Here is a 16,432-nt window from a genome sequence, read left to right as displayed (position 1 = left end):
TTATTTCTAATTTTAAAGTTACCTACTCTTTTTGGAGATACATAGTCTGCATTAGCAGATACAAGAGACCATTCCAAAAAAGAAAAGTCCTGTGGGCAACATTTTTGACCTCTGTCCTCTTTGAACCTTGTCGCTAGCTTTACTGATGCCTTTCAAAGTCTACCTAAGATTGACATGAGCTGTATTTACCCTTACATATGATGATACATGTTCATTTATCACTCAAGAGTGCAGTATGAAAACTTCTATCATGAATGCATTTTTATGCCCTGGACATTTCTCTCTCTTGCTGGCAGAATAATTTTAAGAAGTTTCTCAATTATTTGCCAGCTGAACAAAGCATTTGTTCTACTGAAAGACCATAGCAGAACAGGAGTCCAAAGATGATTTTAGAAGAAAAAGGTAGACAGAAAATAACAATTTGTAAGTAAGTTATCATTATAAGTCCTGTGCCCATTGCTCTGATCACATGCTTGCTAGCTACTACCTGCTTTTAAGTTTACCCTTGCACAGTTAAGATTTTTGCCCTTTGATTCAGATGTACTGCATCTGAAATAGAACTACAAAAAAAACTTGATATCTTCACCCAGAAACTAATATCGTTCAAGTCCTCAGTTATACTGTATATTCAAAACTGAAAGTAGTTTCAAAACTCTGTTTGTCCTGTAATTTAAACTCCTTCCTTCACTTGAAAAACCTCCACGATACACAGGTAATTTCTTGTAACTGGCTAATTTGCAGGCCACTTGCTTTTATTTATTAGCCAAGCAGCTACCACTTCCTTGAAATATGGAAATCTGCTCTTATAATTGGCCATACTATACTACAGACCAACCAACAACACAAATAAGACAACTGAAATTTTTCACTCAAAAATAGATTTTGGGATGAATTAAGAAGCATGGGGAGCAGGGGAAAGCACAATCTGGTCCAAAAGCACTTGCGCAAGGAACATCACTATGTATAGGTCATTTCTAGCCGTAGCTTACTAGCATAAAAGGGATGAAACTGAATAATGTATTTTTTTTCCAATCAAAAATATTGTTCATTGAGTTGAATTAGCTGAATTTCACTAAGATCACACAGCATAGGTTAAAAGGAGATTTATCCATTGAAACACAGTTTCAGAAGGGACAGGGTGTGTATTAGAGCCAAGACTTAAGTAAACCTCCAACAGAATAAGCCTGCTTCCCCTATCCTGTAGGTACATAATTAGCTACAAAAAAGGACTACAGTGTACATCTCCAGGGAGGTTATGCTCCAACTTCCCTTAAGAGAAGGGAAGAGCTAACTGTACATGAATATTTTGGGTTAAATCTACAAAAAGGATAAAGGTGGTACAGCATGTCCTGTGCTAAATGCCTTGAGGTAGGAAAAGGGGACTGACTGCAGAATGCAGAGCCAATTAGCCCAGTGCCACTGAATCCAAGGGCAACCATTTCATAGATGTCTAATGCTCATGGCTCTGCATAATATAATGTACTCCATGCTACAAACACTTCTGACACACTCCGTCAGATTTTGACTTTCAGGCATGGGAAAAGTTTGAGCTTCCAGAATGGCATTCACAAGAGGCAATAAACTAAGCAAGAAGTTTCTAGCCAGCAGGAAATGTCAATATTAGGAGCAGGAAAAGGCAGGCTTTATCTGCCATCTAGAAGACCTATTTTCAAATCCTTTCTGCTTAACCGAAGGCAGAGGCTTGAATCCAGATCTGCCAATTAAAAAAACAAAAACAACAAAAAAAACCCAACTAAAAAACAAACCAAAACCACACAAAGTTGCTCTATTTCCTTAGACTAATGTACTGGTTTGGCAACCCACCTTCCACACCTCTAGTGAAAGCCTTCAACTCTGAGCTGCAGTCAATCTCCCACACTCCTCTAACTGAACTGGCTTTAAAATCCCAGACTGAGAGCTCTCCCACTGAATACCTAGCAGCCACAGTTCAAAACATTCTCTTGGGAGGGGGAGGGGGGAGAAGGATTGAAGTCCTTGGTCTAAATCAAGCAAGCAGAGACGTTCCAATCCAGGAAAATGCTTAACTCCTGGGCAATACCTGCCACTCATTCCTAATAGACTGGGGTCCTCAGAATTTCCACATAAGTAGGACAGGTAGATGCACAGCCCCTTACACCAGGTAGTTACCAAGAGTTTACTACTAAAATTGAATGTTCTGACCACCCCAAAAGGTGCAGTTCTGTTCAACTGATCTATATGAGAAGAGGTAAAAGAGGAAGTGTGCATATTTAATATGTGGGCAACATAAGGCTATTCAATATCTTGAAGGACAAGATTAGAAATCAAAATGTTTCTAACGAATTGGAGAAAGTTTAGAAAAAATGAAATTCAGTAAGAACATATTTCAATAAGGAAAAAATGCAAAATTTTACATGGCAGCAGAAATTATCTACTGCATAAACACAGGAAAAGGTAAAAACTAGACAGAATTTCTGAAAGAGATGTGTTTTAGTGAATTATATGCAAAACACTAGCCTAGCTCACAAGACATGGGCAACAGCCCTTACACTTTCCTTCATATTAGTAAGGCTTCATCTAGAAGCTGTAGAGAAATTCCATGCGGGGACGGACGACAGGACACCAATATGATGATCAAAGTCGCCAGTTTATTGAGCATAGCAGATCGTTCTTATACAATTCTCTAAGTTCCTTAAAAGCTCTGATTGGTTGCTGCATGCAAGCATATAGTGTCCACGTGCATAAACATAAGATATAATTGGTTATACTAACTCTGTACACGCGCATAAACATAGGACATAATTGGTTATATCAACTAAAACATGCGAAACTTGTCTCAGTCTAATTGGTCAAGATAAACTGCCAAATTGAGGTTCTTTGTGCCAAGTTCCCTTTATTGTGGAATGCGCACCTGTGTTGTTCTAATTGGTATCTTTCTTTTTTTGTCGTCTTGTTTATTCTGTTCAAGGCCTTCTAAAGGCATCTGGAATGCTCTTGCGACCGTTAGCTAAATATGTTCCCACAAGAAGCATTATCACAGCTAGAAGCTACAACTAAAGGAATGAACACATAGGAAAGATTCAGAGAAAAACAGTGAAAACTACAAAAAAGACTAAAAAACGGTCTCTAAGGAAAGATGGAACAAATTCAGACATTTTGGCCTGGAGAATACCGAGGGTGGTAAGAGTCTTCAAGCATGTAAAAGATTATGGAGAAAAGGAATAAACTTTTGCTTAGCAGAATAAGATGCAATGGGCTTCAGTTACAGCAAGGGAAAAAAAAAAAAAAAAGTTGGAAAGCTTCCTTTCTCCTCAGAAAACAACCAAGACAAACAAAGCTCTGGAACAGACTGCCCAGGGAGGCTGTCAGAAATGCATTCATAGAGGTCTTCTCTTGACCAGGCAGCTCTGTCACGTGACACGGGGACAGTTGATCCTGCCTCATACTTGCACATTAGGCAAAGGCATCTAGAGATGGATGGAGCAACCATCCTTCCCTCAGCAGCACTTGCCCCTTTAGGCTCACCCACCCACCCAGAAATGTAAAAAAAAGGCAAGATTTGTGACACAGCTGAAGTGAACTACTCAGAATACAGTGAAGAGGTGATCCCCAGAGCCCCCTCAAAGGAGATTTCAGTGATACAGATCAGACCTTTCAGACCTTGCACTGCACATTACAACGCAGTGGCTGAAAAAAGCTGAAAATGGTCCTCCTGAATGAAAGGACTAGATTATGATCCAGATGAAGTTATTTTTTCTGGCTTCCCACTTGTTTTTATTCACATTTCTGAACACCCACCACTAACGCAATGCCAAAAATACCTCAAATTTCCCACTTGTCAGTGGTGTTTATTTTGTGCACAAAAAACTCATTCAGGCAAAGATAAGCCAGAAGTTTGGACTGAAGCTGAGAACTAAAGGATGGAGCTTGCAAGGCACCAGAAGTGAACTGTGGGGCCTGCTGGAAACAACTGGGAGGAGTGCAGCAAATTCAGTTGAAAGTCTCAGCCTTAGTAGAGACTCAGAGCAGGACTGCAACCTTGAGGGAAAGGAGAAAACAAGCTGCTTATGGCCTAACCATATTAACAGCCCTCATTCCACCTGATCTCTCTGGGCACCTATATTGGATTTGCATGGCAAGGTTTTGGTAGCAGGGGGATTACGGGGGTGGCTTCTGTGAGAAGCTGCTAGAAGCTTCCCCCATGTCTGATAGAGCCAACGCCAGCCGGCTCCAAGTCGGACCCGCTGCTGGCCAAGGCTGAGCCAATCAGCGACAGTGGTAGCACCTCTGGGATAACATATTTAAGAAAGGGAAAAAAGTTGCTGCACAACAGAAACTGCAGCCAGAGAGAGGAGAACATGTAAGAGAAACAACCCTGCAGACACCAAGGTCAGTGAAGAAGGAGGGGGAGGAGATGCTCCAGGTGCCGGAGCAGAGATTCCCCTGCAGCCTATGGTGAAGACCATGGTGAGGCAGGCTGTCCCCCTGCAGCCCATGGAGGTCCATGGTGGAGCAGATCTCCACCTGCAGCCCATGGAGGACCCCTTGCCAGAGCATGTGAATAGGCCCGAAGGAGGCTGTGACCCAGTGGGAAGCCCACGCTGGAGCAGGCTCCTGGCAGGATTTGTGACCCCACGGGGGACCCACACTGGAGCAGTCTGTTCCTGAAGGACTGCACTGCGTGAAAGGGACCCATGATGGAGCAGTTCATGAAGAACCGCAGCCCATGGGAAAGACTCACATTGGAGAAGTTCATGGAGGACTGTCTCCCATGGGAGGGACCCCATGCTGGAGCAGTGGAGGAGTGAGGAGTCCTACCCCTGAGGAGGAAAGAGCAGCAGAAACAATGTGTGATGAACTGATCGCAACCCCCATTCCCCGTCCCCCTGTGCCGCTCAGGGGGAGGAGGTAGAGAATTTGGGAGTGAAGTTGAGCCCAGGAAGAAGGGAGGGGTGGGGGGAAGGTGTTTTAAGATTTGGTTTTATTTCTCATTACCCTACTCTGGTTTGACTGGTAATAAATTAATTTTCCCGAAGTCGAGTCTGTTTTTCCCATGATGGTAATTTGTGAGTGATCTCTCCCTGCCCTTATCTCGACCCATGAGCCTTTTGTTATATTTTCTCTCCCCTGTCCAGCTGAGGAGGGGGAGTGATAGATCGGCTTTGGTGGGCACCTGGTGTCCAGCCAGGGTCAACGCACCACAGCACCAACTCTTTATTAGGAGCCAGGACTACATCACAGACAGAAAACACAAAGGAGAACCACTTACTGGGTTCTCTTCCATGTGCAGTCTTGGCTATACTGTGTTATTATATGTAACAGAGGCCTCACAATAAATCCAAACAATGGGCTTATGGCTTCAGAGGAGATGGCACAAGAGATGTGATACTGCCACCTTCCCCCAGTTTTCTAAATACATATTCAACCACAGTGGCAAAAAAAAAAAAAAAAAAAGAGCAATTGAACTTTGCTGATTACTTGCTAGCATGTCCTAGGATCGAGCATTTTGGGTCAAATGTCACTGGAACTCACCAAATTCCAAAATCTAAAACCACTCAGTATAAACGTTACCTTTAACAGGAAGAAGGAAAACTTCAACTTTACAACAGTTATGTTTCCTTATTGTTCTGAAGTTCCTGTAGATGTTACATTAGATGGAAGGAAACCCAATGACCCACAGAAAGAGCCTCAATTAATAAGGTTAACAGAAGTTGAATAGGTTGAAATTAGAAAAATAAGCACATTATTTATGTATCAATTACTACTTGTTCCCCATTTCAACGTGTCGTGGTTTAACCCCAGCCAGCAACTAAGCACCATGCAGCCACTCACTCACTCACTTCCCCCCCACTCAGTGGGATGGGGGAGAGAATCGGGAAAGAAAAAAAGTAAACCTCGTGGGTTGAGATAAGAACAGTTTAATAGAACAGAAAGGAAGAAACTAATAATGATAATAATAACAATAATAAAATGACAATAATACTAATAAAAGGATTGGAATATACAAAACAAGTGATGCACAATGCAATTGCTCACCACTTGTGGACCAACGCCCAGTTAGTTCCAGAGCAGCAATCCCCCCCAGGCCAACCCCCCCAGTTTATATACTAGGCATGACATCACATGGTATGGAATACCCCTTTGGCCACTTTGGGTCAGCTGCCCTGGCTGTGTCCCCTCCCAACTTCTTGTGCCCCTCCAGCCTTCTTGCTGGCTGGGCAGGAGAAGCTGAAAAATCCTTGACTTCAGACTAACCATTACTTAGCAACAACTGAAAACATCAGTGTGTTATCAACATTCTTCTCATACTGAACCCAAAACAGCACTATACCAGCTTCTAGGAAGATAACGAACTCTATCCCAGCCAAAACCAGGACATATGACTAGAGTCACTCAAGCTCCACCTAAAAATAAGAAAATGTAAAAGGGCTTAAGAGAGGAGGAATGTTAGGGAAGACACCATCATAGACAAGTTGGGAGGACATCGCTGACTTCTGGGACCAGTTGACAGGCTGAACCTCTCTTCCCCCCCATAGGGACGCCTATTGGGTAAAATTCAAACCCTCGGTTATACCGAGTGATTCCCCAGGAAACTTAGAAATCTCTATAGAGTTTTTCCATAATTTAGTGTGCTTGTAGTTGACTGTATTATTATTTGCACATGTTTTGCAGACAGTGTATTTATCACCGGCAATCCAAAAGAACCTGTACTCCTGTTGCTTTAATAAACTACGCTGCTCATTAATCTAGCTGTGATTGTTCGTTGAACGCGACCAAACTCCTTAATTCTGGCAATTCTAGTGCGTTGAACACGGCTAAATTGAAAGTACAGTGCACTATTAGTGCATCCGTAATCGTGATAGTTCAATACATTGAACGCGACCGGACTTATAGTGCTGAATTCGGCATCACCCAGAATCTAAGCCTAGCCGCCACCAGCCCCTCTGATATCTGAGGACAAGCTGGAATGCAAGGGGGTTTCTTTTCTGCCAAACTTCATTACGCTTTAACGCAACAGTCCCCTAGATCCCATAATTGTAGAATGGGGATTTGCAAAACATGGAACCTACTGTAACTTATTCCAGGCAGGACCCAATGCACCCAAACAGCCCCTGCTATTCAATTCTACAGCTTTTAAAGAACCTGAACAGCGTTATTCAGAATGGGAAAAGGGCCTATTGTCCCTAGTTCCTGCTGTCAAACAAATAAGGAAATTACATCAGTGTCCTAGTTTCAGCTGGAATAGAGTTAACTGTCTTCCTAGTAGCTGGTACAGTGCTATGTTTTGAGTTAGGTATGAGAAGAATGTTGATAACACTGATATTTTCAGTTGTTGCTAAGTAATGTTTAGACTAAAGTCAAGGATTTTTCAGCTTCTCATGCCCAGCCAGCGAGAAAGCTGGAGGGGCACAAGAAGTTGGCACAGGACACAGCCAGGGCACCTGACCCAAAGTGGCCAACAGGGTATTCCATACCATGTGACATCACATCTAGTATAGGAACTGGGGGGAGTGGGGGGGGGGGGATTGCTGCTCAGGGACTAACTGGGCATCGATCAGCGGGGGGTGAGCAACTGCACTGTGCATCATTTGTATATTCCAATCCTTTTATTATTGCTGTTGTCATTTTATTAGTGTTATCATTATCATTATTAGTTTCTTCTTTTCTGTTCTATTAAACCGTTCTTATCTCAACCCACGAGTTTTACTTCTTTTCCCAATTTTCTCCCCCATCCCACTGGGTGGGGGGGAAGTGAGTGTGGCAGTACATCCCACCCCCCCCCCCCCCCCCCATCCTGCCAGCAGGAAACAAAACTTCTCCAGGAAGGGAGAAGGGGAAGGAAACCCTGGAGGCTGCAGGTTGAAATTTGAACTGGCCAATTGAGATGCGCCAGGTACACCGAGGTGACCCTCCTAGCCAATAGAATTAAATGACCACAGGTCAGATTCGACAGGGGTATAAACAGGGTCCCGCCGGAGGACACGTTGGCAGTCCTCCTCGGAGCAGCGGATCTGCGGTCCTTGGGCCGGGGCACCGCTCGAGGTAACTCCTCGAGGGAGGGAGCCCTCAGCTTTTAGGTGAGTGATACGCGCGTTTTGAGCCATCACTTTAAATCTTGGGGATTCTTAAGTCAGCCGTGTAGTATTAATTCTCTTTACATCATTGAGCCTGTGGTTTTATAAAATGTTACCGGACTTCTAACTAACTTTTGCTGAAGAATAAATCTGAGTTTTAACACCTGTTGGATTTGGTTAGTCGTGCATCCGTAACAGTGAGTGGGCGGCTGCGTGGTGCTTAGTTGCTGGCTGGGGTTAAACCACAACAATCAGGGACAACCTGTACAAGTCAGAGGTCCCTTTCACTTGCTCGAGTCAGTCTTAAAGGGTATGGTGCCTCCTGAAGGTATTGCACAGAAGCCCACAGTCAGGAAACAGTGCGCCTACCTGACAAGAGTAGCTGATTAAATGAATCTTACGGAAGGCCCAACTAAACCTTTGAAACTTCAAGTATCAGTAAACACAAACCCACTTGCATTAGCTCAACCTTTTAAACCCTCTCCTCTTTACCCCACTCCCCCTTTATCATCTGAAAGCACTTTGAAGGGTGTTTGGTTTACAGATGCATCAGCCAAAAGAGCGGATGGAAAATGGAAATATAGAGCAGTGGCTTTGGAAGTGAAAAACAGTCAGCAGAAGGTAGAAGAGGGAGAGGGTAGTGCGCAGGTAGGAGAATTACGTGCGGTAATGTTAGCAGCTGAATACAGAGCTGATATAATCTATGTCGACTCTTATGCTGTATGGGCTGGAGCAACCCAGGGGCTTTGTCAATGGGAAGCATTAAATTGGGAAGTAAACTGAGCACCTGTGTGGAGGAAGGAGGACTGGCAAAAACTTCTTAGTATAACCAGGAACAGAGAAGGAAACCTGTTAACAATAGGATGGGTGAAAGCCCATTCCACTAAGTCAGATACAGCATCGAAACTGAACAATCAGGTGGATGCATTGGCACATATACATAGTATAAAGTTAAAGAAAGAGCCACAAGAGAAAGAATGGTATTGTTTAGGTGAATGGTTGCATCAACACTTAAGCCATATGGGAAGAGAAGCCCTGTACTTTGTGGCACAAAGTAAAGGACGGCCCCTTAGTCGTGCTGTATGTGCTACTATTATTTCAGAATGTCCACAATGTAGATTAAAACTTACTATGGATCATCCAGCTAAGGCCTCACCTTTACATACAAGGCGAGGTAAAACTTTACGGTCTGCATGGCAAATAGATTATATAGGTCCTCTGAAGCCATCATTAGAATATAAATATATCCTAACCGGAGTAGTAGTATCAGGACTAATCATGGCATGGAGATGTCAGGCCATGACTGGTCGCAGTACCATACAGGGTCTGACATGAGTTTGGGGCCTACCAACACCTGAAATGATTCAAAGCAATAATGGTTCACGCTTCTCCAATAAAGAGGTCCAAAATCAGGCCAAACAGAACAGAATCCAATGGGTATTCCATACTCCTTACTACCCTCAATCAAATGGGATGGTAGAAAGAGCCAATGGTTTATTGAAACAGTATTTAAAACCCCATGAACCCCGTTGGGAAACTCGAGTGTGGTAAGTAGTTCAGCAACTAAACAACAGGTATGGTCTAACTGGTAGTCCAGTTGTTCACGCATTCTTTCCCACCGTGATGGCACCCCATGACGCTCTTCCCGCAGATGGTAGAAAATTCCCTGTGACCTTTCAACCAGGGCAACCTGTCATGGTCAAACTACCCCAAATAGGCATAAGTACCAATGATCTTGACTGAACCTCATGGCTCTCTGGCCTGGAAGGCAAAAGATAGTAATAGTGCTGAACATCGTACGAGTACCAGATGGATATATCCCAGTTATTGAACATAACAGGGTAACTGGTCCAGACATGCCCTGCCAAGACTATTGTGTTCTTCTCTCTTGCAGGTATAATGAATAATACCAGCAGGGGAATACCCCCTGGAGAAGTTGTCACTATCGCTGGAGGCCTATTTCTCTCCTGTCTCCTAACCATCTTGGTCTGCATGGACCAGCTCCAGTGGAGGTATTGACAAGCCCGATGCACAGGGTGGAGACCGCCACTTCTTTTATTTGTACTAATCAATATGGTAACAGTTGTAACTGTGCTTAAGTCTGAGCGCATTACAATGACAATTGCTAACAACACAAGCTATAATTGTACAAATTTAGGAATCCCACCCATTAACATGAATTTGGCAGAGTGAAATATAAGCTAATATGTGAAACACAACCCCCAAACAACGAAGGGGAAATTTACTTATTTAGTTTTCAATATAGTTCCTTTGAAAAGTGGCATAGATGTAATGAGGCTAGTAGCTGTTCAATTAGTGTTACATTAAAAGAAAATATCGAAAGAGAAATACTATGCACCTGGAGATATAATTTATCCACAATTGAAACTGGGATAATTTATATCGGCACAGCAAAAACTACCTTAGCCCCCACAATGCATCCTACTACCTCCAAGACCCCCGATAAGACTGTTGAAACCTTAACCCCACAGATTTCTGAAATTGGACCCTATGCTATTAAATATACAGGCCAGCAACAAGTGCTATTTAATCCATCGTGGTCCCTCAAGCAAGTGGAACTATCAATGCAGGTTAATATCTCTGCAAGTAAACCTACCTGCTCACCATTCCTAAATACATCCTATACAGGATGGTTAGCATGGTTGCATGGGCAAACCCTCACCTCTCCAAAACGAGCAAGGAGAGACGCGACTGGTGTCCTGGGAACAGGATTAGGAGTATTAAACAGCATAGACACTGAAGTTTTGGCAAATTAAGCTCGGCAACAAGTGATTTGTATAAATCCACTAAGATCATCTTTGCTGGCACTAGGAACTAGTCAATTGCTCTTAACTGATATATTGCCTAAATGGGAAAGAATTAATGAGAAGGACCACCAACTAATTGTAGACGCATTTGGCATCACCCAGTATCCAAGCTCAGTTACGGGTGCAATCCACTATAGCAGCAATTATAAGGGAAGGCGATGAGGACACCTTACCCACACTGAGATTCAAAGGGTAATTTGGGAAAATGCAACTCAATTCGAAAAGGATTTCCAATCTTGGTGGTGTCTAGTCAACTTCACTTATGACCCCACCAGCCACAACTTTTGTTTGAACAATACGCAATCATTGCGCTGGGATTAAATCACCATGGAACTATACTCTATCCATTAGAACATAGAGTATGGGCCCAACAAAATGGGAACAAATGGCAAACTGTTGATGTTGACGCATGTGTTGTACTGAAACAGCAAGGATTAAGGATTTATTTGTGAAAGTAATACCATTAAGGCTAAAGACGTCTGTCTTGACACTGAACAAAATGTTTGTCATTTTGAAATACACCCTGATGAAACCCCTGAAACTGTACTTGTATATGTTGGAAATGGATGTGTTTGCAAGAGAACCATTCGTGATTCTATATTTATTGACAACACCACTGTAGATATACACAATCACTCAAATATCTGCATTTGTAATTTTACTAAAATGATGGGATGCGACTTTAACTATTTAGCTCCTGTCACAACCCACCAGTTGCTACAATCTAACTACACGCTGTATCAAGATTTATTGCCTACCCCCATTGGAATGAATCTCACATTGGTAAGAAAACTGTTGCAACATGATGACCCATGTCAATTGCTAAAATGAGTTTGAAACAACAGACAAAGAATCCTAATTATCATCCATCATGACTCAGAGGAGATACACCACATCCTAAAAAGAGTGAGGAAAGATGGAGAACATCACTGCTGGGAAACTCTCCTTGGATGGTCACCAACAGCAACTGGAGCTTTGAATTTGATGTTACACCCAATTGTAGTCTTGTTGATCTTTGTAGTTTTGTGTTTATTATTATCCCTTTGTTTATATATCAAATTATGGTGCTTATCTCAACATATAATAGCTATGAGCAAACACGTCTATATTAAAGAAACAGCAAATCTGATATATTAACTTATTTACCAGCCTATTGAAAAGCTGATGTCTTTACCACCCTATATTTATGGCACCACGGTGACCATACCACGACTCTGTGAGGTAAAGTGGATTGACTGTAGTCATGGGGTGGAAAGTGTGATGGATGCACTCCTCCTGTCCAGGCAGATGTTCCGCAAGTAGGCCTAACCAAAGTGAATCCTATTGTGCAAGGCTATCAGCAAGAACCCAGCACCAAAACAAAAAAAAAAAACGGTTTGGCTGGAGACTGGGCTGATAAGCAGCCAAAACTGCATTAACACAGCAGAAAATCTGACTACGAGTCAACCACTTTGCAGTGTATTTATCACCGGCAATCCAAAAGAACCCGTACTCCTGTTGCTCTAATAAACTGCACTGCTCATTAATCTAGTCGTGATAGTTCGTTAACACAACCAAACTCCCTAAGGCTGGTAATTCTCATGCGTTGAATGCAGCTAAGCCAAGAGTGCAGTGTGCTATAAGTGCATCCGTCATTGTGCGACCAGACTTATAGCACTGAATTGGACATTACTCAGAAACTAAACCTAGCCACCCCCAGCCCCTCCGACATCTGAGGATAAGCTGGAACACAAGGGGGTTTATTTTCTGCCAAATTCCTTTACCCTTTAACACAACAAGCATAAAGAAAAAATGGCTTTTGGTCCTGTAGCTTCCCTAGCAGAGGATACAAAATTCTGGGTGCCAAGTCTCAGCTTCCCTCAGAGCACCCTTCTTACAGTGAACATCTGCTATAGTTAACCTGTGCTTTCAGTTGAGAAGGAATGGCTAAGTTTAAACGTGAAGAAATCCACAAGATTTGTGTTGATGTTTGTACGATTCCTCAACAAAGCTGGAACATGAGAAAACTGTCCCACATGCATGACAAATTTAGGAGGCAGAGATGCTTCTTTTTGGAGAATGTAAATTCCAACACTGTAAGCCATGATTGAAATATCAGCCACTGGCCAGACTAATCAGGAAGAGAGAGGCCTGTGGGCAGAAGAGTTTGTGACTACACAGAGAGGAGCACACAGGTTAAGCAAACAATGGTAGAAGGTCTGAAAATGAAACCCTAACAGAACACAGAAGAGTGCTTTTTGAGAAAACATTTATTTACCTCTTTCCAGCCAGTAGCCAAGTCTCCCGAGACCCCTGATTATTTTTTTTTTCAAAACGTGATTTGCAATGTCTTCCAACAGACCCAATCATCCAAAAACCAAAAATGTTTTTTTCATAGAGAGAAAAACAAAACAAAACAAAACACAACCTTAAGAGAGCTGTCCCTTAGGGCTACTTTAGGATTTCTAACATATTTATGGTCATAAATCTAAGTACTACCAATGGGATATCCTGAACTAGAGTCTGGCTGGCCCCAGCATGTCCCCATTGTTTTACAAAGTACCAAAATGGGAGACAAATGTCACTGTTTGGGATATATATATATATATAAGCTGTTGTCTTGGTTTAACCCCAGCCAGCAACTAAGCACCACACAGCTGCTCGCTCACTCCCCCCACAGTAGAGTGGGGAAGAGAATAAGAAGGGTTTACCCTCGCTTTTAAGTGACAAAACTCATGGGCTGAGATAAAGACAGTCTAATAGGTAAAGCAATAGCTGTGCACACAAGCAAAGCAAAACAAGGAATTAATTTACTGCTTCCCATCAGCAGGCAGGTGTTCAGCCATCTCCAGGAAAGCAGGGCTCCATCACACATAACAGTTACTTGGGAAGACAAGCGCCATCACTTTGAACATCCCCCCACTTCCTTCTTCTTCCCCAGCTTTTATTGCTGAGCATGACATCATATGGTCTGGAATATCCCTTTGGTCAGTTGGGGTCAGCTGTCCCAGCTGTGTCCCCTCCCAACTTCTTGTGCACCCCCAGACTACTTGCTGGTGTGAGAAGCAGAAAAGGCCTTGATTCTGTGTAAGCACTGCTCAGCAATAACTAAAACATCTCTGTATTATCAGCACTGTTTTCAGCACAAATCCAAAACATAGCCCCATACTAGCTACTATGAAGAAAATTAACTGTATCCTAGCCAAAATCAGCGCAGCTGTAAATAGTCTAAGACTACAAAACCCTCTACACACACAAATACACTGAAAACACAGAGGTAGTCAGTTAAAAAATAATCTCACCATGATAGAAGAGCAGGACAAGTCTTCAACCCAGGGGCCACCAGTGCTCCTGTGACTCTCAGCTCCTTCACTGCCGAGCACAGACTTCACAGATTTTTTGCTAATGTCACACAGGCCCTTTTCCTAACAAAGAAACTTGACCTTTACCACATATTGCAGGTATCAGGCTGAAAGGTGAAATGTTTTTGATGATAAGAACAAAATGTAGATTCCATCTCCTCTAAGTTACTGAGAGCATAAGCAAAGAAAGAAAAATACCCTGGCCTTTATTTTATTTTAATATTTCTTATTCAAGCTGGTTTTCTTGATTAGATGATAAAACACCAAGACATGCCTGATTTTACACTATTAAAAGGAAAACAAAAAGCTGGGGGGGGGGGGTGAAAGCAAAACAATGCTTTCCCCTCTGTCACACAGCAGAGCCAGCATGTAATTTTCCCAGGGAACATTAGGCTGCCTATTATCCCATTTGCTTCCCTTTTATTTTATGTAAATACAACACTTTGCTCTCAAACAGTCCTGTTCCCTCAGAGGTGCCAACCCACTCCCCACCCCACCACACAACTCCCCACAAGCTCCAGCCCAGCCATTAGAAGCAGCCCCCCCTCACACAGCCCTGGGCTGAAGCAGCACCACTACCTGCAGTGGCTTCACTCAGGCCTCTCTTCCAGTACCTCTAAACCCCCACTGAGACCAGCCACTAGCCCCTTTCTTTACCATCCCTGTCCCAGGCTGCCACCACTTCCCACCTAGCAGGGCCTAGAGCATGTGTGGCGGGTAGCCATCTTGGCAGCCTCACACCCATGGCAGGCAACAGACAGAGCAGCCATACTGGTACTCCTCTGTGGGTGTTCTGCAATTGATTTTCTTAATTAGCCATTTTGGTTCTAATCTGTGTTCCTCGACTCGGCTGTTGGTTTCTGGTTTGTCACCTAGAGGGTCAACTTCTGTTCTCACAACTTTTCACCTTGCTGGCAGAGCCAAGCCAGGACAGGCCTGAGGCTGGGTGCTGCCCATGGCCTCACACAGCCCCACCCACCACAGACAACTCCTCGAGGAGCTCTGGGGACTGCCAGGGGTACACAGCACAGTCAAAGGAATAGCAATAGTAGAGGCTTTCTGCAGGCTACGCGGGAAGGCTGTGGAGAGCACCGGGTGTACCAGGCAGGTACACAGGAAGAGGGAGTTAAGTGTTTCTGTTCCTCATTACAAATGGCCACACTAATAGCTTTAAAAAAATTAGCCATGATCAAAATACCTATCTCCAGGTGGTGCCCGCGGGCAAGGAGAGCACAGCCGGGCGTTCGTGGGCATGTAGGTGTCCGTCCTCCGGTGAGCACGCTTGCGGGGCGGGCTGGGTGTGGAGGTAGGGAGCCGGAGGTAGGGCTGATGCCGGCCGAGAGCATCTCAGCCTGGCACAAGGCACTACGCCGTTGTCCTCCACACACAGTAACGGGGGCTCCGGTCTGGGGCCACGCCTAGTTCTGCAGCCTGCCCAGCCGTAGGAGCCCGGTACTGTGTTTTCTCATCAGTTTAGATATTTTGTGCAACTCCCAATATTCACCCAAGCCTCATTATCACTTCTTAATGAGGCCCCTTTACTCCGTGACGTGCAACCGCTCTATCTCATTAAGGAAATCGCTCTTCAATGCCGATTATTTTATTTGCAGCCATAATTATATTTCTTTCGGCTAAATCACGGTTTAATCGAGCCCACATGGAGGGCAGCAGCACTAATTACAGAGGGAGATGCGGTGGCTTTTAGCCTGCCCGGTCGGAGGAGGAGGTGCTGAGGCGGGTGCAGCGCTTCCCTCTCGCGGCCAGGGAGGTGGTCTCAAACACAACAAGTTATTACTTCTAATTCCCCGATTGTCACCAAATCATCTGCACGAAACAAGAATCTAATTTGTTAGTTAAGCTGGCATTTCTGCAGATGGAAGAATCGATTTTTCTCTTTAGATTTCTCTAATTGAGTGAATATAGACGCCTCGAATTAGCCGTGCTCGGGCAAGAGGGGAAGGGGAGAGGGAGGGGGGAAAAAAAAAGTCAACAAAAATCGTCCTTGTAAAATAAGCCATATTACCTCTAGAATTGTCCGTGTCCTCCGTTCCCCCCCCCCCCCAATAATAAAGGAAAGTGGATCTAAAGGTCCTAGATTGAGTGACAGTCATATTTCTGGAACTAACTGGTTTTTAACAGAAAAGGTTAGGACAGCTGGAGAATGCTAAGTAGCGGCGCGAATGAGAGATGGTTGAGCTCTGAAATTGCT

This window comes from Aquila chrysaetos, chromosome W (assembly GCF_900496995.4).
Source record: "Aquila chrysaetos chrysaetos chromosome W, bAquChr1.4, whole genome shotgun sequence".
NCBI classification, from domain to species: domain Eukaryota; kingdom Metazoa; phylum Chordata; class Aves; order Accipitriformes; family Accipitridae; genus Aquila; species Aquila chrysaetos.
Note: the sequence above shows the minus strand (reverse complement) of the source record.